The following is a 24,553-nucleotide window of genomic DNA, read 5'->3' as shown; positions in this document are numbered from 1 at the left end:
TCAAGAAAGCGATATGACGGATTCTTGGAAGTAGTCAAATATCCCCAATGGGTGGCTAATGTCGTCCCAGTAATGAAGAAAGACGGGAGAGTCAGGGTGTGTGTTGACTACAGGGACCTTAATAAAGCAAGTTTGAAAGATGATTTCCCTCTCCCTCACATTGATGTGTTAGTTGACAATGCGGGAGTAGGTAGGTGTTCGTGTATTGATGGGGCATCAGGGTCCAATCAGATTCCGATGGACAAGGAAGACACGGATAAAACTGCTTTCATCACCCAATGGGGAGTATTTTGCTATCGGGTCATGCCCTTCGAGTTGAAGAATGCCGGCTTCTTACCAGCAAGAATGGTCACATTATTCCACGATATGATGCATAAAGAAGTGGAGGTATATGTGGATGATATGATCATTAAATCCAGGAGAAGAGAGCCACGTTCAGTGATGAGGAGGGTGCTCGAAGGCTCAGAAATACAAGTTGAAGTGAACCCGCTAAATGCATCTTGAGCTAGGTCGGAAAACTATTGGGATTCATAGTAAGCGAGAAAGGGATAGAAGTGGATCGGACAAAGTTCGAGCTATTCAAGAAATGCCGTCCCCAAAAGCAGAAAGGGAGGTGCAGCTTTCTAGGAAAGTTGAACTACATTTCAAGATTTATTTCTAATCTCACCGCCAAAGCCGAGCCTATTTTGAACTACTCGGAAGAACAATCCTACCCAATGGAATTCGGATTGTCAAAAGGCTTTCGAGACAATCAAACAGTATTTGTCAAACCCACCAGTATTGGTCCCGCCTATGGTAGGCAGGCCTCTGATCCTGTACATGGCAGTCCAACAGAGCTCTATGGGATGTGTTTTGGGACAACATGATGATACCGGCCGAAAAGAGGGCCATTTACTACGAGCAAGAAGTTCAATGATTGTGAGTCAAGGTACTCTTTCTTAGAAAAGACTTGTCGCGTTAGCTCGACAAAGAAATCGCCTCAAGCACTACATGTTGAATCACAAGACATGGCTTATCTCGGATGGATCCTATCGGATATGTATTCGAAAGCCCATTCATGCCGAGAAGGATAGCCAAGTGGCAGTTATACTCTCCCAAGATGATATAGTCTACATGACCGGAAGCGGTAAAGGTAGCGTAATTGTGACCTCCTAGCGGAAAACCCTATCCCGGATTATGAAGCTCGATTTTGAGTTCCCCGAACATATTAATGAAGTAGACTACGAAGAAGAGGGTCACTCGATGTGTGGGAAATGTATTTTGACAGGCAATAATTTATCCGGAATGGAATTGAGTACTAGTATCCCTGCAAGGAAAGCACTTCCCAATAGGCGCTAAGTTGGGATTTGACTGCACCAACAATGTCGCCGAATATGAAGCTTGTGTAATGGGTCTACATGCTGCTATAGAGATGAAAATCAAAAAGTTGGAGGTGTATGGAGACTCGGCTCGATAATTTATCGTGTCAAGGGAGAATGGCAAACCAAGGATCCCAAGTTAATCCCCCGTAAATACTTATCGGAGATGATCGGGAATTCAAGAAATCTCTTTCACTCATCCGAGTAGAGACAAGAATCAATTCTTGACGCCTTAGCTACTCTAGTCATATGGCTCAAATCGAAGAAGGGCGACGTTTGAGACGTTGAAGATTAAAGTAAGGGATGAGCCACCTATTGCTTCATGATTGAAGAAGAGCTCGATGGAAAGCCTTGGTATCACGACATCTGGTCTCAAGTAGAACCGAGAATTCCTTCAGGGCAAGCAAAAATGAAAAGAAAATGATTCGGAGGTTAGCATTGGGGTATTTTCCCAGTGGGGAAACCTTATACAAAAGAAGCTCCAACGGTGAATTATTGAGATGTGTGGATGCAAAGGAGGCAAAGAGAATCCTTTTTGAAACTCATGAGGGAAATTGTGCAACTCACGCCAATGGATACATGATGGCCAAGCAAATCATGCGCGACGGGTACTTTTGGACCACAATGGAAAAGGATTGCATCGAGTATTTCCTAAGTGCCACAAGTGTCGATTTATGCAGATCCGATAAATGTGCCACCTCACAAGTCGCTCAATCTCGTCTCACCATGGCCTTTTGCAATGTGGGGCATGGATGTGATTGGTCCCATCAATCCCAAAGCATCCAATGGGCACAGATTCATCCTTGTAGCCATCGACTATTTCTCCAAGTGGGTCGAGGCGACATCATATGCTCACATCACGCAGAACACGTTTCTCAAATTCTTCAGAAACAATATCATATGCCGACATGGTCTCCCGAATGAAATTGTCACTGATAACGCCAAGAACCTGAACGGTCCGAAGATTCAAAAGCTGTGTGATCAATACAAAATCCAACATCTCAATTCCTCCCCATACCGTCCCCAGATGAATGGAGCGGTGGAAGCTGCGAACAAAAATCTAAAAAGGATAATCCGGAAAATGACGGTCACATATAGGGATTGGCATGACATGCTCCCCTATGCTCTTCATGCATACCGGACTTCCATAAGAACCTCAATCGGGCAACTCCGCACTCACCGTCTACGGATGGAAGCGATACTGTTGAGGTTGAAATTCCTTCCTAAGAATTCAAGGAATCAGAATTGGTGAGTCGTAATGGATCCATCAAGGTTGGATCGCTTAAACTTCCGGATGAGAAAAGGTTAACAGCGACATGTCACGCAATTATATCGAGGAGAATGGCGAGCATTTGATAAAAACGCACGCCTTGGAATTCCTACCGGTGACTTAGTGCTAAAGAAAGTACTACCGAACCAAAACGATCCCCGGCAAATGGTCACCAACCTACGAGGGACCTATGTGGTTAAAAAGGCGTTCTTGGAGGAGCCTTGATCTTGACCCACATGGACGGTGAAGAATTCGAGACTCTGTGAATGCCGACACCTGTCAAGAGATACTATGCATAAAAAGGAGAAGGGATGAAAACCCGAAGGGCGCCCTAAAAAAAAAAAAAAAAAAAAAAAAAAAAACCTTCTTGGGGTGAAAACCAAAAGGGCGTCCCAAGAACCAAACGGAGGAATAAGGAAGGGGCATGAAACCGCGGATAGAGAGGCAACCGTCACAAGAAGGGACTTCTGAGAACTTGGAATATGGCGCTTAAAAGACTTCAAAACCAACTAAAAGGAATATATGAGATCTATCCTTGTACCTTTCCTTTTCCTTTGAAAGTCTATTTTTCCTAAAGCCATGATAAAGTTATACTTCATTCGTTCTGCTTTTGTTTTTCCTGCTTACTCATTTTTTTATTATCCTTTCTCTTTGTTTAATGCGCTATTGATTAGTTAAAATTTTTGCCATAAGATCTGAATTTGAAAATGATAACCTCACGTACTTTACTATGAGATTTGCAGGGAATAGCCGCCAAAAAAAAAAAATAAAAAAAAAATAAATAAATAAAAAAAAAATATAGGTAAAAAAAAAGGAAGGGCTTCGTTAAATGGACTAAAGAAAGTGAAAACCAGAGGCTTCCCATGGAATAAGAAGAAAATCGGAGCGTAAGAGGGCATTTGAAGAAAATGGGGTTATAGGTCAAGTCTTGCAACTTCTTCTCCGTTAATCATCTACTTTCTGTATCTTGTTAACTACGTACACGGAAAGAACTTCATGTGTCAAGGTTAGACTTGCCTTGTAAGTTGATTTTAATTTCCTGCAATTTAAATTCCACCATCAACCTCTGGTTCCTTGATCTAAGTTGATTTTAATTTCATACAATTTACATTTCTGTTATCAACCTCTGGTTCCTTGATCTAAGTTGATTTTAATTTCATGCAATTTTAATTTCATGCTATCAACCTCTGGTTCCTTGATCTAAGTTGATTTTAATTTCATGCAATTTTACATTTCCTGTCATCAACCTCTGGTTCCTTGATCTAAGTTGATTTTAAATTCCTGCAATTTACATTTCTGCTATCAACCTCTGGTTCCTTGATCTAAGTTGATTTTAATTACCTGCTATCAACCTCTGGTTCCTTGATCTAAGTTGATTTTAATTTTCTGCAATTTACATTTCTGCTATCAACCTCTGGTTCCTTGATCTAAGTTGATTTTAAATTCCTGCAATTTACATTTCATGCTATCAACCTCTGGTTCCTTGATCTAAGTTGATTTTAATTTTCTGCGATTCCACCATCAACCTCTGGTTCCTTGATCTAAGTTGATTTTAATTTTCTGCAATTTACATTTCTGCTATCAACCTCTGGTTCCTTGATCTAAGTTGATTTTAAATTCCTGCAATTTACATTTCTGTTATCAACCTCTGGTTCCTCGATCTAAGTTGATTTTAATTTTCTGCGATTCCACCATCAACCTCTGGTTCCTTGATCTAAGTTGATTTTAATTTTCTGCAATTTACATTTCCTGCTATCAACCTCTGGTTCCTTGATCTAAGTTGATTTTAATTTCCTGTAATTCCACCATCAACCTCTGGTTCCTTGATCTAAGTTGATTTTAAATTCCTGCAATTTACATTACCTGTTATCAACCTCTGGTTTCTAGATCCAAGTTGATTTTAATGTTCGAGGTCATTAACTTAGGTGTGCTTTAGTTCCCTAATTTCGAACACCTAATCGTCCAAAATATGAGTCTGAATCTTTACATAATTCCTATACGGAAATTTTTCCTTTAATAGAAATTATGTAAAGAGGGGCAGCTGTCGACACCATATTTTGGCCGATCCCTAGAATCAATAAAAATTCTTCTTTGAACAGCTAATCTCGTTTCCGATCCCTCTTTAGGCGGTCACATTTCCGATCTCTCCTCACAAAAATTGAATTAATACTGAGTCCTCATATTCATTAAGCCTCGCCGATCTCTCAAATCATTTACCGACCTCTCAAACCCGTTGTCGAATTTCCTGACTCGCAAGTATATTCTGATCTCTGTTGATAAATAAAATGAACTGCACTAGATCTTTTCCTACAGCTTTATTGCCGACCTCCTTTTGGAAGATTAAGAGCTAAAGTTTGGGTTCGGTTTAACGAGGGTTCCGATCTTAAGTGGTCAAGTTAAATTTTCAATTTTAACCAAGTCCTGCTCAGCATTTCTCCCCACCGATCTCATGCTTATTGTGCTTTCCGATCTTTTATACTTAGATTAATAATGGAATTTAGTTCATGTTTCGCTATGCTCATACAATTAAATACTTAGGCAAATTCGAAGATTTTCCAATCACATCCATTCATTGAACAAAAGAGATATTCCATTTCATTTCATAATTTGTACAAGTTATTCGGCTGGGGGATCACCCCCAGCCTGATTTACATTCTGCTCACTCTCTCTCTCTCCCTCGCCCTCCTCCTCACTATCTTCACCATCGCCCCCGGGAGCCAGGTCGTCCATCCAGGAGAAGTCCTCCTCAGGGTAGCGCTTTTGGAGTTCGGCCAAGAGGTCCTTGTGAGCATTCACATAGGCCCCGGCTATCCCTGTCACCATCTCTTCATCTTTCGCCTTAAGCTCCTCGTCTTTCTCCTTAAGCTCTTCGACGAGTTGGGCGACCTGAGCGGCTTCATTGGCCTGAAGTGCCTGGACCTCTCTGAGAGCCCGTTCTCTTTCAGCCAGGTCACGAGACCTTTCGGCCAGCTGGTCTTCATGGTACTTCGCCCGTCCCTCGACTTGAGATATATAATCCCGAGCGGATGAGAGTTGGGATCGGAGGGAAGTCAATTCCTGATTTTTCTTCCCAACCTCCTTACCCAGACGCTGAATCTTTTCCCGAATCATGGTCTGGTTCACCAGACACTCCACATTCAAGCTCATGGTTCGAGTCAAGATATCATCGAGACCATTCTGGGATAGCCTGTCCCGATCCTCTTGAAAGAAGATGGTAGATCCCAGGACTTTGGCAAAATCGGGGTTCTCCCTAACAGTCCGGTTATTCTTCAAGCAGTCGGTCAGTATCTGAGCGCCACGAGAAGAGGTCCTCCCAGAAGATTGAGAAGGCTCCCTTTCCGTGCTTGGAATAACTGAGATAGGCGGGGGCTGCTCTTCCGATCTAGGAGGAGATCTGACAGCCTCAATGGTCGGCGGACCTGAAGGTTGAGACGGGCCTCTTTGCATCTCCCGTGTTCGCGATCGGGTGTTTGAAGACGTTCCGAACGCTTCATCTCCTTTACTTTCCGGAAGATCTCTTTGTCCTTCTTCCGCTTCCTAGAACCCTCACCACCCGCCATACCTGCACAGAAAAGAGGTTAGTGAGATCGCTAAGGTCCTGAGGACTGAGATATAGAAAATACCAATGCCGAGGTCAGAGAGCGGAAGTTCGCGATCTCGGCCGGTGATCGATTGCATGGTCCAATGGTGCGATTCGGCGATCACGCATTTGGACAGAATATTTTAGAGTGGTGGCACGACTTTTCACTCCATCACTATCAAGCTTTCCTCTTGACTCGTGGTAAAGTGCTTGAGCGAGGGCCCTTGGTACCACCTGCTACGATGAAAGTCCTCAAAGCAGCTCTGATCTTTACTCCTCTGAATGAAGAACCGTTTCTTCCTATTCTTAAGTGATGAGGGGAGCTCGGAAAAGAGTCCGCAACGAGGCTTCGCTGAAAGAACCAAAGTGTTCGCCATCCTTTCGCGAGTTAGTCTGTAGCTCGCGAACACCTTAGCCGTAGGTCCGATTCCCTTAGCTCGGCATAGACCTCTGAAAGCAACCAAGATCCGCCACGAGTTAGGTGGATTTGAACAATGGATATTCGGTGAAATTTTAGGACCTCCTTATAGAAATCGGCTAGAGGGAACCTCGGACCGCCTTTAATCGTTTCTTCGTACACCATGACCATGTCATCCTCTTCAAAAGAATGATCGACACGAAGATCGCCATGGCACTTGATCAGCTCATATGAATCAGGACAAATGTTGTATTCTTGAACAAACGATTGCAGATCGGATTCCCGAAGAACCGATGGAAGCTCGTCTATAGGAAGGGTCTCTCTCCTTGAAGGTGGTGCAAGCCTTGACGGTATGACCCGACCCCGACCTGGAGCAGAGACCCTAGGGGGTTTAGGTTGCACGCTGGGCCCGACTGCCTCTTCTTCATCAGACGATGACCATGAGAACTGAATGGAAGGAGGGCTCGCCGCTCTCTGACCTTCGGCACCGCTCATTTTCAAGAAAAAACAAAGAACTTAAACTAAAAAGAGGATTAAAGCCCTTACCGGAGTCTGATCGGCGTCGGAGAAACTGGAGAAAATGAGAGAACTTCGAAGTTGTGAGCAGGGGATTGAAAATGGAATGAGAGAACAACTGGCTAACCCTCCCCTATTTATACTAGTCCGAGCATTTAATGCTCGCGAGGTTCTAGGCGGCGCATCGATTGGTGAGACTCGACAGCTGTTCTGACACTTCTCTCAAATATCCGAATGTTCAGAGATCGGTTAATTAGAGATCGGCATAATGGGTTAAACATTTTGAATAAAGGATCAGTTAAGGGTCATTCAGGTAAAGAATCAGATCGGACAAATATATCGTAGATCGTAAAATAATCAATAAGATAATAATTGGAGAAACAAGACTTTTATTTCCAAAAAGATCGGATTACATCATTTGGGCGATCTCTAGGGATCGGATTACAATAAAGGACTAACTACATCATTTGGGTGATCTCTAGAGATCTGATTACATTGACAGACTACATCATTTGGGCGATCTCTAAGGATCGGAATACATTGGAGATCTGACTATATCAAAAGGCCGATCTAAGGATCGGTTTACAACTGATCCCAAGGATACTCCCAGGAGATCTAAGGATCAGTTTATAACTTATCCCAAGGATACTCCCAGGTGTTCTAAGGATCAGTTTATAACTGATCCCAAGGATATTGCCGACCGGATGCTTCATCCGCCGTCGGAACACCCAATGTGGATCAGAATCGCTGTCGGAACACTCAATGTGATGAGAAGCCGAATGAACTCAGTTGAGCGACTCGAGATCGGTACAACCGAGGTCCGCAATACAGATTGATCAAATCCAGTTCTCTCACCATCGTCAATTAGGGTCATCCAATCACCGGGATCGTAAATTTTCAGTCGGTGAGAAAGGAAGTCCATCGGAAAAGATCAAAACCACAATCATGGCTCGAGCAATCACGAGCAGAAACAGGGAAAGCAAGAAAGGAAGAGAAAAAAATCAGATGAAGAAATGTCTCTGTCGACAGGAGTATATATAGGGGAAAATGAGCATTTATTGCTGAGCGGAAAACGAAGCGGGCGCTTCGAGAATCGAGACGCAATTAATGCTTGGACCGAATCCAGACTGATTAAGGGATAATAGAGATCGGGAGATAAGAGATCAGTATGAGAGATCGGAATAGGAGCTAGGGGAGGGATCGGAAGACAAAAAGAATAAGACAAATCCCAATAACCGCCATCGAATCGGAGCCGAGGTAGTTAAAGCGTTGCGCAGAGATCTCCACCGCACGCCTAAGAATCGCCACGCAATCTTGGCCAGTGCGAGGTATGTCATGACAGTCCTGTACATCCCAATCTCCACCGTTGATCTCACTTGTAAGGATGAATCCGGAACCCTTGGATCAAAAGAGAAGACGACAATACCAGCGTTTTTCACTCTCAGCCCTCAGATCGTTCCGGACAAGAGGATTCAAGACCGTCGGATTAAAAGAGGAAAAGGACAAATACTTTGAGAAGCGATCTCAGCCATTCGTTTTGATTCTCTTTAATTCCTGAACATCCGATCATGTACTTCAAAATCCTGACCCTCCATCTCCCTCAAAATGAATCCTGACCCTTCATGGGGAGCACCCGATTCCTATAAATACTTGCATGAAAAACTGTTCAAGGGACGGACAAAAAATATAGGCAAGAGGTCGCTATTATCGTGGAGGAACTCAAACTTCATTCAGTTTGTTACTCATTGCTTTGTAGTGATTAAAAGACTTTTGAAACTAGTTTTCAGGAGTGTTTTCTTGAAAAGATTTTGAATATTGGAACTCTACATTTCAGTTCGTTCATTATCCGTCATACTCTCATCATCTCTGCTTTCCTTTCCTCTGTTCAAGCTCAACTTCCTTTCACCTGGTTCTTACCCGGTTACCTTTTAGCTAAAGCATCTCTCGGTTTCACGACAGACATCAACTCTCAGGCTGATCAATCCGCCATCTTCATCACTATTTACCACTTCACAGTTATTTCAATATATTTGGCTCCTCACAGGTAAGAGTTCACACTACTGTTTACGTTTGTTTCCTGCACTTCCTTTGTTCTTCATACATCTGCAACTTTCTTCAAGGTTATTTTGTACAAGAGAACCCAAGAGAAAATATTGTTATAAGAGTTCATGTTACTGTTTTATTAAGTGTCTACGTTTATTTCCCGCATTTTCCTTGTTCTTCTTACATCTAGACCATTTCTGCACAAGCAATCCCAAAGAAAGTCACTCTCAAATCATTTTTTTTAGTGATCAGTTCATTTTATTGATCTCCGTCATTTCTGAAAACCAGTTTTCTAACTCTTTGTAGTATGTAAATGGTTGGGTAAACGTAGGTAGCTGCAACTTAGAGGTCTCCTTTAAAAAGAGGACCTGAATAACACGTCAGGAAGATAGCCGAACTATTAGGCCGACGTAAACAGCAATTCGACAAAGATGTCATGAAATGGAATAAGACCAAAGTAAACGAAACAGAGTGGATCGGTCATTAATAGATATTGGTAAAATGACTACATGAAAAGGTCGATGAATCAAGTCTAGTGTTCCCCTCAGCCATAGGATATCCATAAACCTTATCCCCTGCATTTTGAAGGTCGAATTTTAGTTTTAGGTTCTTAAGACCCGTAGTCGTGGTTAAATTTTTAAAGGTCGGAAAAGTCTTTGTCCGAGTCTCATCAAAATAGAAGGGTCGGAAGAGTCCTTATCTTATCCTTGCCTAAAAGTTTTAAGTCAACTCTTAAAGGAGATCGGAGGAGGGTTCTTATCCGGTCTCCCTTCAAAATTTTGATAAACATTAAGTAGGGATCGGAAGAGAGTTCTTATCCGGTCTCAACTCAAAACATTAACGAATAACTCTAAAGGAGATCGGAGGAGGGTTCTTATCCGGTCTCCTCTCAAAATTTTAATAAATAACTTAAAAGAGATCGGAGGAGGATTCTTATCCGGTCTCCCTTCAAAATTTTAATAAACATTAAATAGGGATCGGAGGAGAGTTCTTATCCGGTTTCAACCTCAAATTTTAATAAACATCTAAAAGAGATCGAAGGAGAGTTCTTATCCGGTCTCATCCTCAAAACTTCAAATAAATAACTTAAAAGAGACCGGAGGAGGGTTCTTATCCGGTCTCCCCTCAAAATTTTAATGAACAACTTAAAAAGATCGGAGGAGAGTTCTTATCCGATTCTCACACCCGTTCACTAAGGTTGTCTCATTTACTTATGTATCTGGGTGATCCAAATTTAGTGAAAAATCAAACATTCCTTCCACCAAAAGGATTAACATTGCCGCCTAAGCCCCTCTAACTAATTTGTAAAGGACGCAGAATTAAATCTACTTACCCTTATTAAGGGACGAGGTGGGGTGCCTAACACCTTCCCCACCCGCTACGGACCCCGAACTTAGAATCTCTGTTTTGAAGTGGTTTCATTTTTTAATTTAACTTCTCAAATGGTTTTCTTTAGTTTCCCTCAAAACTAAGGTGGCGACTCCTCACTCTTTCCCACTTCGGTGAGTGATCGTCCGGGCGACCGCAAAATCCCATTGCGACAGTGGTACTTGTTATGGCAGCTTGTGTATATGAATGAAGGTGTGAGGTTGGACATGTAAATGAGCTAGGTTAGGTAATTGAATTGTTGTAATTTGAGCTTGAAAAATTCTGTACTATATGGTGCATATTGAGTGTGATTATAAGCTGCCAAAATGACCAACAATATGTTGTGAAGTGTGTTTAGGTTATCGTACAAACCAGAATTGGCATGAATGTGTAGTTTGGTAAGTGTGAAAAGTGTCCTTTGATGAGTAATGAATAAAATGCAATAGGGCAGTTTATGTTATGGGCCTAGAACCTTAAGTGTGTGGCTCCAATTGGTATGAGACCAATTGGAGGTGAAACTAGGCACAAAAAGTTCCAACTTTCATGAAGGAAGCTTACCAAAATTCTGCTTGTAAGGTAACTTGAAAAATGACCAAATCCGGATTAGTGCAATCAAGGCCTGAAAATTGACCATTTGGGCAGCAGTTAGTTTTTAGGCCATAACTCACTCAAAACAGGTCCAATTGACCTGAAATTTTGACCATGAATATTTAAGACATATATCTACAAGTCTTATGAAGACACCAAAGCCCAGAAATGACCATAAGCAAGTCAAACAGCTTGCACAATTTCTAGTCCAAAAACTGGCCGAACCTAAAATGACCTAAAGTGACCAATTTTGATGCATTTTGACCAGCAATAGTAAAATGACCATAACTTGGTCTAGTAGAATCAGAATGACCTAAAATTTTGCCCCATGTGCAATAAGACATAGATCTACAAGTTTGTAGTTTTGACCGAAACTCGAAAATCGACAGAACTAGGTCGTCCAGCTAGGTGAATCTAGTATCCCGTAATCCAGCAAATTGCAATAAAATGCAATATACATAGAAATGAATTGGGTAACATGTACCAACCCTAAAAGGCTAAAAATGTGACATATTAGTAACAATAAAACCTAATTTACCTAGAATGCATCGAGGGTCGACATATTAGGTTGACTAAGCAAATAAGAGAATTCAGTGAATTAATTATCAAGCATTATCGTTAGTGACAGTTTAAATGAGTACTGAAACACTTCAAATTTATATTTCTCAGTTAGCAAAGACTCAGGGAAAGGGAAAGAAACACTGAGTCAAGGCCAGGAGACAGTTATCAGAGGTTTGTGCACAATAAACTCTATTTCAGCATTTTATCCTTGAAAAATTGATTTAGTACGCATTATGAGTTTAAGAACTTTTGTGTTGCCACTTTGTGATGAGATTGTAACTTTGGAAATTAATTTGATTTTTGTATGCAATATTTGATTAAAATGTTTGAAATAGATTTTTGATTCACACTTAGCATGACAGTGCCTTATTATTCCTCCTCCATTTATGGGGTTGAGATCGATTATTTTCCTCCCTCTCTAGTTTACCAGTTGAGGTTGTAGATCGGATGAGTACTCATTAGCTAGCTAGCCACCTCCCTCACTGATTTCGATTAGTGGGGTTGTAGATTGCTTTGCCGTGGTGTACAACGCGGCATTGAGTGGAAATTTGTGTCATGGCTTAAGTTGTGTATGAATTGGCAACACTGTGTTCTTAAATTATTTGACTAAATTGTGTTATTATGAGCTTTGATAATTTGTAAAATGGAGTTTAAATTCCTATTGACATTCACTGTCTTTTGAATTTAACCAAGTTTTGACTTGTTGAGATTTATTGTGATATTATGAAATGGAGTTCAAATTCTTTATGACATTCATTGTCTTGAATTTAACTATGGTTTAAGTATCTACTATTTATATGACTAACGATTTGTAATTTAAAGTTGTATTTGGTTAATGTTGTGCACTACTGAGACATCTCAGCGATAGCTTTTCATTGCTGTCGTAGGTAGACAGACAGACAGGGAAGAAGACTAGGCTGCTAGCGCATTCAGCGAGAAATCATCGGGTATATTGAGTATACCACATTTTGCATTTTGTACTGTAATGTATGTTCACTGTATGTATATATTGTTCTTAGTTTTGAGCAGTTGTAAATTAAAATTGTACATTGAAGTTGTAAAATAAATTATGAGTTATTTTGACTTGTAAATTTCTACTATATTTTTTTTATCTCATCCTTCGAAAATATTGAAAAAAAATTATTGTGGATTTGAGTTGAGAAATATATTGTGTTGTTTAATTGTTGGAGTTGAGATTGAGAAATATATTTGAAGTGCTTTTTATAAGTTTTTTGAAGAACTGTTTTATTCAAAATACGGAGGGCACTCTGCCAAATTTTTTATAGAAATTACTAATAATTCAAATGTGTTAGCTCTTTCACTTAAGTTCAAAAAAACTTTTAACACCTATAAATAGCGCTCACCACTGTAAAAAGAAGTAAGAAAAGTTTTAAAATCCCTTGTAGTGTATTTAATGGGTTATCAGTAGATGAAGTTGGTAATTCATTAGGTATACTATGGGATCATCTTATGCCTTACAGAGGGGTAGAGTGTGACATGTTTCAGTGGTATCAAAGCTAGTTTTTAAATTTTGTTTTCACCTGTTACCTGAATATTCTTTCTTCATAGTACAACTGCTCAATATCATTGTTTGATACATACAATACATTGCATTATAAATATGCACTAACAGGAGGAAATCTCCTTTTGTTAATTGTTCAGGAGGTCTAAGATCCTCGAATTGACTATGGAAGAAGGTGACTGTTCAGTCAATCAATCTACAGAGGCTGAGATGCAAGGGGATGCCCCGGCCCTACACAACGTCAGTGGTTCAAAGAAGACCCTCGCAGATCTGCAGCTTCTGCTCGCTTTGTTGAGCAGATGGCTGCAATGTTTCAACAAATGGCTGGTAATGTGCCTACTCAAGTCCCAATACAGACACCAGTGGTACAACCACAGTCTTCTGCTAGACAGTATGATAAATTAATGAAATATGGGGCTACAGAGTTCAAAGGGACAGTAGATCCTCTAGAGGCAGAATAGTGGTTAGAGAGGATGGATAGGGTATTCAAGAAACAGCACTGCATAGAGGAGCTCAGATTTGAATACTCAGTATCTTTGCTACAGGGGGATGCTTATGACTGGTGGAAAACCATTCCCCACAGTCTGGTAGAACTTGCGGTGCTAACATGGAATGACTTTCTCAGGGAATTCCGACAAAAATATGTCCCTAATGCTTATGTAGACCAGAAGCTGCAAGAGTTCCTAAGTCTGAAACAGGGGAGTAGATCAGTGGCTGAATATGAAAGGGAATTTTCCTGCCTGAGCCATTATGCAATAAGTTTACTTGCTACCAGCAGGGAGAGATGCAAGAGGTTTGTAACCGGCTTGAAGCCCAGTATCAGATTACAAGTAGTTGGATTCAAACACACTAACTTCTCTGAACTTATTTCTCAAGCGCTAGAGTTAGAAAGAATTGAATCTGAAGCAGCTCTTGAGAAAAAGAAATCAGAGAAGACAGAGAAAGAGGGAAAATCTGTAGAACAGAGTTCCAGTGGTCCTACTGGAAAGAGGAAGAATCATCGGGGACACAGCAGAGGTGGCAAGAAGTCTGGTAGGGGAAGATATTTAGGACAGAAACCTCCTCTATCTGGTCAGCAGAGTACCAAAGGTTCCTACCCTCCCCGCCAATGTGAAACTTGTGGAAGATATCATGGTGGGATATGTTACAAGGCTATTGAAGCCTGTTATAACTGTGGAGGCATAGGACACTTTGCCAAGGACTGCACCAGTACTCGCAGAGTTGGACCACCTCCTACTACTGCAGAAGGGTCAGTTCAGAGCCCTGTCACTAGAAGTACACAACCACCCAGCAGAGGTAGAGGCAGGAGTAGAGGTAGCCCAGCAGGCAGCCAAGGCACAGTGAAACAATCAAAGTGAGACAGTGCTCTAGTCAGAGTCTATGCAATGAGACAGAGAGAAGAGGCCGAGACATCTGATGTTGTGGCTGGTACCTTCTCAACTTTTAACCAAGATGTGTTTGTGTTATTTGATTCGGGTTCTACCCATTCTTATGTGAGTGCTAGCATTATTGATTGCATTGCTGTTCCATGTACAAAAATGGACTTTGAGTCGCTAGTAACAAGTTCGTTAGGACAAGAGGTTAGGGTTAATAGTATGTATAGAGATTGTCCTTTGGTGATCCAAGGACACACTTTTCTATCTAATTTCATTGAAATGCCCTTCAGAGATTATGATATCATCTTGGGCATGGATTGGTTAGCCAGGCATCATGCCATGATTGACTGTAAGCTGAATATAGTCACTTTTGGTCTCCCTCAGTACAGTGATGTGGTAATACATGGGGAGAGGCAGCTATTACCATCAAACATCATTTCGGCTGCACTAGCCAGAAAAATGATCAGAAAGGTGTGTGAAGCATACTTGGCACATGTGGTAGACACCCAAGTGGGGAGTCCAGCATTGAGGGACATCCCTACAGTATATGACTTTCCAAATATGTTTCCTAATGAATTGCCAGGATTACCACCGGAAAGAGAAGTGCAATTTGAAATTAATGTTATGCCTGGTGTGGATCCAATCTCCATAACACCATACAAAATGGCACCAGCAGAGTTGAAAGAGTTGAAGGTACAATTGCAAGAACTACTTGAAAAGGGCTTTATCCGCCCCAGTGTGTCACCTTGGGGAGCACCAGTATTGTTTGTTAAGAAGAAAGATGGCACTCTTTGCTTATGTATTGACTACCGGCAGTTGAATAAGGTGACAATAAAGAACAGATATCCATTGCCTCGCATTGATGATCTGTTTGATCAGTTGAAGGGTGCAGCTGTATTCTCCAAAATTGATTTGCGATCTGGTTATTATCAGTTGAAGGTGCAAGAGCAGAGTATTCCAAAAACTACTTTCAAAACTTGGTATGGCCACTATGAGTTTCTAGTAATTCCATTCGGGTTAACAAATGCTCTAGCTGCTTTTATGGATCTGATGAACACTATCTTCAGACCATATCTCGACCAATTTGTGGTGGTGTTTATTGATGACATTTTGATATATTCGAGGAATGCAGAGGAGCATGATAGACATATGCGGATTGTACTGCAGACTGTAAGGGAGAAACAACTATACGCCAAATTGTCGAAATGTGAATTTTGGTTGAAAGAAATCTCCTTTTTGGGACATGTTGTGTCAGCTGAAGGGATAAAGGTAGATTCCGGCAAGGTAGAAGCTATCCTTAATTGGAAGCCGCCCAGGAATATCACAGAAATTCACAGTTTTTTGGGTTTAGCTGGATATTACTGCCGGTTTGTGAAAGGGTTTTCTATGTTATCTTCTCCACTGACCAAGCTGCTTCATAAAGATGTAAAATTTCAGTGGACTGATAAATGCTAGCAAAGTTTTGATGAGTTGAAGAGATGTTTGATTGAAGCTCCAGTCCTCACTTTACCTACTCCGGGTAAAGAATACACAGTTTATAGTGATGCTTCTCACAATGGGTTAGGCTGTGTACTGATGCAAGATCAGAATGTCATTGCTTATACATCACGCTAGCTGAAACCGCATGAGAGGAACTGCCCAATACATGATTTGGAGCTAGCAGCTATTGTTTTTGCTCTTAAGATCTGGAGACACTATTTGTATAGGGAGAAATGCTACATTTACACAGATCACAAGAGCTTGAAGTACTTAGGCACCCAGAAGGAATTGAATTTGAGGCAGAGGAGATGGTTAGAACTGATTAAAGACTATGATTGCTTAATAGACTATCAGCCAGGGAAAGCAAATATGGCGGCTGACGCCTTAAATCGCAAGACTATGGCAAGTCTCAGAGTTTCTGCTTTGTGCATGGTATATGAATTGAAAGCACAGCATGCCAGTTTAGAGATTGATGATGAGGGACAGACAATAGTTGCATGGCATGTACAGCCAGTGTTGATTGATCAGATCAGAATGGCTGCTCAGAGTGATGAAAAATATCAGAAGCTATGGAAAGAAGTCCAGCAGGGCAAGAAACCTAAATTCTCTGTGAGAGATGATGGTTTATTACTACATCAGGGCAGAATGTGCCTTCCTAGTGATGTGGAATTGAGACAGATCATTATGAAGGAAGCACTTGAGTCTCCATTTGCTATGCACCCTGGTGGAACTAAAATGTACAGAGGACTGAAAGAGCATTACTGGTGGATGGGTATGAAGAGGGATATAGCTAAATTTGTTTCCAAATGCCTAAATTGTCAGCAAGTAAAGGCAGAACATCAAGTTCCAGCTGGTTTGTTACATCCTTTGCTAGTACCAGAGTGGAAATGGGAACGGATAACTATAGATTTTGTTACAAGACTTCCAAGGACACAGAATAGTCATGATGTAGTATGGGTTATAGTTGACAGACTGACCAAGTCTGCTCACTTTTTGCCAGTTCGGATGGACTATGGCCTGGAAAGATTGGCCAGATTGTACATATATGAGATTGTAAAACTGCATGGAGTGCCAGTATCGATTGTATCTGACAGAGACCTAGGTTTACTTCTAGATTTTGGGGTAGTCTTCAGAGAGCCCTAGGAACTAGATTGAAGTTCAGCACAGCATTCCGCCCACAGACAAATGGCCAGTCCGGTAATTCAGATATTGGAGGATATGCTATGGGCTTGTGTGATTGAGTTTGAAGGTAGTTGGGATACACACTTGCCTTTGATTGAGTTTGCTTATAACAACAGCTGCCATTCAAGCATTGGGATGCCTCCATATAAAGCTTTGTATGGCAAAAAGTGCAGAACTCCCTTATGTTAGGATGAAGTAGGTGAAAGGAAGATGATTGGGCCAGAAATTGTTCAACAGATAGAGGAAAAGATCAGATTGATCAGAGATAGACTCAAGGCTGCATCAGACCGTCAGAAGTCCTATGTTGATTTGAAGAGAAGAGATATTGAATATGCAGTGGGTGATAAGGTATTCCTCAAAGTTTCCCTTTGGAAGAGGATTATGAGATTTGGCAGAAAGGGGAAACTGATTCCTCGTTTCATCGGACCATATGAGGTTCTGGAAAGAGTGGGTCCTTTGGCATATCTGTTGGCATTACCTCTGGAGCTAGAAAGGATACACAGTGTCTTCCATGTGTCCATGTTAAGGAGGTACAGATCTGACCCATCTCATATACTATCAGTTGAAGAAATTGAGGTAAATCTAGACCTCTCATATTAGGAAGAACCCATTGAAATTCTGGCTTATGAGATGAAGTAGCTGAGGAACAAATAGATACACCTGGTTAAAGTACTGTGGAACCATCATTCAGGCCAGAAAGCTACTTGGGAACGTGAAGAGGATATGAGGAGACAACATCCACAGCTGTTCAGAGACTAATACCAGGTAAAATTTCGAGATGAAATTTATTTTAAGGGGGAGAGAATTGTAACACCCCTATGTTCGGTAGTGCGTTCTACTGTTCCTGTGACCAGTGTTGTCCGGACAGCTAGGATGCCTAGAACTACACTTCGATATGAGTGAGGAGACATAAAATAATGAAATACAAGAAAAGAAAATACAAAAAAAATAAAGGAAAAATAACAGCAAAGAAATGTAATCAAGTTAAGCAAGCAGAGAACCCTAGCGATGGGTGACCGCACCGGGAAGTCACGGCGTGGACCATTGACTAGCCCTGGACCATGGGGAACCCTGGAAAATATTGTTAGGACTTAAATAGACACCTATTGAAGTATAAATACCATTAGAAATATCAAAGAAAAATTAATTAATTAGTACAAAGAAAAGTGAGAAATCGAAAACGGACAAAACCTGGTGTTACCGAAAAATAAAAAATGCAACCCGAACAGGGGCATTGTGGTCATTTGACACCTCGAGTTGTCTTCTGACCTAAATGTCTATTAAAAATACATGATATCACACTTGGAAAATATAATGAAAAATTAAATTAGTGGTACCTAATGTAAATAGCAAAAATGGGGAGTTAAATGTGGGAAAATGAAACTTATGAATAAACTAATATTAAACAACCCTTAGTGCTCCACTCACCCACCAAAGTGGACCACTTATTCATCAATTTGGATAGCAGATTCAACTTCATCTTCAACCTTAGAACCAACAGAAATTTGCTCCCAACAAACCTCCATTGCCGCATGACTTGGAAGCTCCATGCATGTGAGATTCAAGCTCCTTTCTTGGCACTTTCCTTCATTAAAGATTGTCCATACACCTTGGGCAGTAGATAGGCAACAAGAAGACCAAGTTTTGGAGAGGTTTTGAAGAGTTTCCAAAGTGGTAAGTTTGTGTTTTTGGTTATTTCTTCATTAAAGTTAGTAAGAATGTTATGGGTACTTAAATTATGTAGAGATTTTTGAGGTTTGATGTTTAAAGGGAGAGGTGTATTTTTGGCAGCCATGGAAACTCCTTGAGGACAATTTATTCTTGCTTGTAAATGGTAGATTAAAGGGTTGATTATGCGTTTATATGTGTAGGAATAAATTGGGTGATGTATACTTAGTATATTGTGAATATGCACTTGAATTTAGAAGCTTGGAAATTAATGGAGTGTGATGTATGAATCGGGAGCTTGAATGGCAAACCATAAAAACGTTATTTCATGTTTGGTTTATGGAATATTAATGTTAAATTGTGGTACTTGTTATGGCAGCTTGTGTATATGAATGAAGGTGTGAGGTTGGACATGTAAATGAGCTAGGTTAGGTGATTGAATTGTTGTAATTTGAGCTTGAAAAATTTTGTACTATATGGTGCATACTGAGTGTGATTATAAGCTGCCAAAATGACCAACAATATGTTGTGAAGTGTGTTTAGGTTATGGTACAAACCAGAATTGGCATGAATGTGTAGTTTGGTAAGTGTTAAAAGTGTCCTTTGATGAGTAATGAATAAAATGCAATAGGGCAGTTTATGTTATGGGCCTAGAACCTTAAGTGTGTAGCTCCAATTGGTATGAGACCAATTGGAGGTGAAACTAGGCACAAAAAGTGCCAACTTTCATGAAGGAAGCTTACCAAAATTCTGCTTGTAAGGTAACTTGAAAAATGACCAAATCCGGATTAGTGCAATCAAGGCCTAAAAATTGACAATTTGGGCAGCAGTTAGTTTTTAGGCCATAACTCACTCAAAACAGGTCAAATTGACCTGAAATTTTGACCATGAATAGTTAAGACATATATCTACAAGTCTTATGAAGACATCAAAGCCCAGAAATGACCATAAGCAAGTCAAACAGCTTGCTCAAGTTCAGGTCCAAAAACTGGCCGAACCTAAAATGACATAAAGTGATCAATTTTGATGCATTTTGATCAGCAATAGTAAAATGACCATAATTTGGTCTAGTAAACTCAGAATGACCTGAAATTTTGCCCCGCGTGCAATAAGACATAGATCTACAAGTTTGTAGTTTTGACCGAAACCTGAAAACCGAGGGAACTAGGCCGTCCGGCTAGGTGAAACTAGTATCCCGGAATCCAGCAAATTGCAATAAAATGCAATATACATGGAAATGAATTGGGTAACATGTACCAACACTAAAAGGCTACAAATGTGACATATTAGTAACATTAAAACCTAATTTACCTAAAATGCATCGAGGGTCGACATATTAGGTTGACTAAGCAAATAAAAGAATTCAATGAATTAATTATCAAGCATTGTCGTTGGTGACAGTTTAAATGAGTACTGAAACACTTCAATTTTATGTTTCTCAGTTAGCAAAGACTCAGGGAAAGGGAAGGAAACATTGAGTTAAGGCCAGGAGACAGTTATCAGAGGTTTGTGCACAATAAACTCTATTTCAGCATTTTATCCTTGAAAAATTGATTTAGTACGCATTATGAGTTTAAGAACTTTTGTGTTGCCACTTTGTGATGAGATTGTAACTTTGGAAATTAATTTGATTTTTGTATGCAATATTTGATTCAAATGTTTGAAATGGATTTTTAATTCACACTTAGCATGACAGTGCCTTATTATTCCTCCTCCATTTATGGGGTTGAGATCGATTATTTTCCTCCCTCTCTGGTTTACCAGTTGAGGTTGTAGATCGGAAGAGTACTCATTAGCTAGCTAGCCACCTCCCTCATTGATTTCGATTAGTGGGGTTGTAGATTGTTTTGTCATGGTGTACAATGCGGCATTGATCGGAAATTTGTGTCATGGCTTAAGTTGTGTATGAATTGGCAACACTGTGTTCTTAAATTATTTGACTAAATTGTGTTATTATGAGCTTTGATAATTTGTGAAATGGAGTTTAAATTCCTATTCACATTCACTGTCTTTTGAATTTAACCATGTTTTGACTTATTGAGATTTATTGTGATATTGTGAAATGGAGTTCAAATTCTTTATGACATTCATTGTCTTGAATTTAACTATAGTTTAAGTATCCACTATTTATATGACTTACAATTTGTGATTTAAAGTTGTATTTGGTTAATGTTGTGCACCATTGAGACATTGTCTCAACGATAGCTTTTCATTGTTGTCGCAGGTAGACAAACAGACAGAGCAGCAGACTAGGCTGCTAGTGCATTCAGCGAGAGATTATCGGGTATATTGAGTATACCACATTTTACATTTTGTACAGTAATGTATGTTCACTGTATGTACATATTGTTCTTGGTTTTGAGCAGTTGTAAATTAAATTGTACATTGTAGTTGTAAAATAAATTATGAGTTATTTTAACTTGTAAATTTATACTATATTTCTTTTATCTCTTCCTTTGAAAATATTGAAAAAAAATTATAATGCATTTGAGTTGAGAAATATATTGTGTTGTTGGACTGCTGAAGTTGAGATTGAGAAATATATTTGAATTACTTTTTACAGGTTTTTTGAAGAACTGTTTTATTCAAAATATAGAGGGCACTCTGCCAAAATTTTTATAGAAATTACTAATGATTCAAATGTGTTAGCTCTTTCACTTAAGTTCAAAAAAACTTTTAACACCTATAAATAGTGCTCATCACTGTAAAAAGAAGTAAGAAAAATTTTAAAATACCTTGTAGTGTATTTAATGGGTTATCAGTAGACGAAGTTGGTAATTCATTAGGTATACTACAGGATCATGTTATGCCTTACAGAGGGGTAGGGTGTAACATGTTTCAGTGGTATCAGAGCTAGTTTTTAAATTCTATTTTCACCTGTTACCTGAATTTTCTTTCTTCATAGTACAACTGCTCAATATCATTGTTTGATATATACAGTACATTAAATTATAAATATGCACTAACGGGAGAAAATCTCCTTGTGTTATTTGTTCAGGAGGTCTAAGATCCTCGCATTGACTATGGAAGAAGGTGACCATTCAGTCGATCAATCAATAGAGGCTGAGGTGCAAGGGGATGCCCCAGCCCTACACAACGTTAGTGGTTCAGCAGCACCAGCCCCCATAGTACCGCAGCTTTTACGCTCGATTCGCTCGCTTAGATGGTCGCAATGTTTCAACAAATGGTCGTAATGTGCCTACTCAAGTCCCGATCACCACGGTGGTATAACCACGATCTTACGCTAGACAAGATGACAAATTGATGAAATATGGGGCTACAGAGTTCAAGGAGCAGAGATCCTCTAGAGACGAGCAGTTGGTTAGAGAGGATGGATAGGGTATTCAAGAAACCGCCGCATGCAGGAGCTCAGATTTGAATACTCAAGATCTCTCTGAGGGGATGCTTATGGTCGTGGAAAATCATTCCCCATAGTTTGGTAGAACCTGCGGTGCTAACATGGAATGACTTTCTCAGAGAATTCAGACAAAAATATGTCCCTAATGCTTATGTAGACCAGAAGCTACAAGAGTTACCAAGTCTAAAACAGGGGAGTAGATCAGTAGCTGAATATGAAAGGGAATTTTCCAGCTTGACCCATTATGCAATAAGTCTACTTGCTACCAGTAGGGAGAGATGCAAGAGGTTTGAAACCGGCTTGAAGCCTAGTATCAGATTATAAGTAGTCGGATTCAAACACACTAACTTCTCTGAACTTATTTCTCAAGCGCTAGAGTTAGAAAGAATTGAATCCGAAGCAGCTCCTGAGAAAAAGAAATTAGAGAAGACAGAGAAAGAGGGAAAATCAGAGAACGAGTTCCGGTGGTCCCCTCTTGGAAAGAGGAAGAATCATGGGGGACACAGCAGAGGTGGCAAGAAGTCTGGTAGGGGAAGATATTCAGGACAGAAACCTCCTCTATCTGGTTAGCAGAGTACCAGATGTTCCTACCCTCCCCGCCAATGTGAAACTTGTGGAAGATATCATGGTGGGATATGTTACAAGGCTATTGGAGCTTGTTATAACTGTGGAAGCAAAGGACACTTTGCAAAGGACTGCACCAGTACTCGCAGAGTTGGACCACCTCCTACTACTGCAGAAGGGTCAGTTCAGAGCCCTGTCACCAAAAGTTCACAATCACCCAGCAGAGGTAGAGGCAGGGGTAGAGGTAGCCCAGCAGGCAGCCAAGGCACAGTGAAACAATCAGAGCAAGACAGTGCTCCAGTCAGAGTCTATGCAATGAGACAGAGAAAAGAGGCCAAGACATCTGATGTTGTGGCTGGTACCTTCTCAACTTTTAACCAAGATGTGTTTGTGTTATTTGATCCGGGTTCTACCCATTCTTGTGTGAGTGCTAGCATCATTGATTGCATTGCTATTTCATGTACAAAAATGGACTTTGAGGTGCTAGTAACAAGTTCGTTAGGATAGGAGGTCAGAGTTAATAGAATGTATAGAGATTGTTCTTTAGTGATCCAAGGACACACTTTTCTGTTTGATTTCATCGAAATGCCCTTCAGAGATTATGATATCATCTTGGGCATGGATTTTAGCCAGGCATCATGCCATGATTGACTATAAGCTAAAGACAGTCACTTTTGGTCTCCCTCAGTACAGTGATGTGGTAATACATGGGGAGAGGCAGCTATTACCATCAAACATCATTTCGGCTGCACTAGCTAGAAAAATGATCAGAAAGGGGTGTGAAGCATACTTGGCACATGTGGTTGACACCCAAGTGGGGAGTCCAGCATTGAGGGACATCCCTACAGTATATGAGTTTCTAGATGTGTTTCCTGATGAATTGCCAGGATTACCACCGGAAAGAGAAGTGCAGTTTGAAATTAATGTTATGCCTGGTGTGGATCCAATCTCCATAACACCATACAGCATGGCACCAGCAGAGTTGAAAGAGTTGAAGGTACAATTGCAAGAACTACTTGAAAAGGGCTTTATCCACCCCAGTGTGTCACCTTGGGGAGCTCCAGTATTGTTTGTTAAGAAGAAAGATGGCACTCTTCGCTTATGTATTGACTACTGGCAGTTGAATAAGGTGACAATAAAGAACAGATATCCATTGCCTCGCATTGATGATCTGTTTGATCAGTTGAAGGGGGCAGTTGTATTCTCCAAAATTGATTTGCGATCTGGTTATTATCAGTCGAAGGTGCAAGAGCAGAGTATTCCAAAAACTGCTTTCAGAACTCGGTATGGCTACTATGAGTTTCTAGTAATGCCATTCGGGTTAACAAATGCTCCAGCTGCTTTTATGGATCTGATGAACACTATCTTCAGACCATATCTCGACCAATTTGTGGTGGTGTTTATTGATGACATTTTGATATATTCCTAGAATGCAGAGGAGCATGACAGACATCTGCGGATTGTACTGCAGACTTTAAGGGAGAAACAACTATATGCCAAATTGTCGAAATGTAAATTTTGGCTGAAAGAAATCTCCGTTTTGGGACATGTTGTGTCAGCTGAAGGGATCAAGGTAGATTCCAGCAAGGTAGAAGCTATCCTTAATTGGAAGCCGCCCAGGAATATCACAGAAATTCGCAGTTTTCTGGGTTTAGCTGGATATTACTGCCGGTTTGTGAAAGGGGTTTCTATGTTATCTTCC

Source organism: Hevea brasiliensis, chromosome 13, assembly GCF_030052815.1.
Source record: "Hevea brasiliensis isolate MT/VB/25A 57/8 chromosome 13, ASM3005281v1, whole genome shotgun sequence".
NCBI lineage: Eukaryota > Viridiplantae > Streptophyta > Magnoliopsida > Malpighiales > Euphorbiaceae > Hevea > Hevea brasiliensis.
This window is presented reverse-complemented; position numbering follows the sequence as displayed.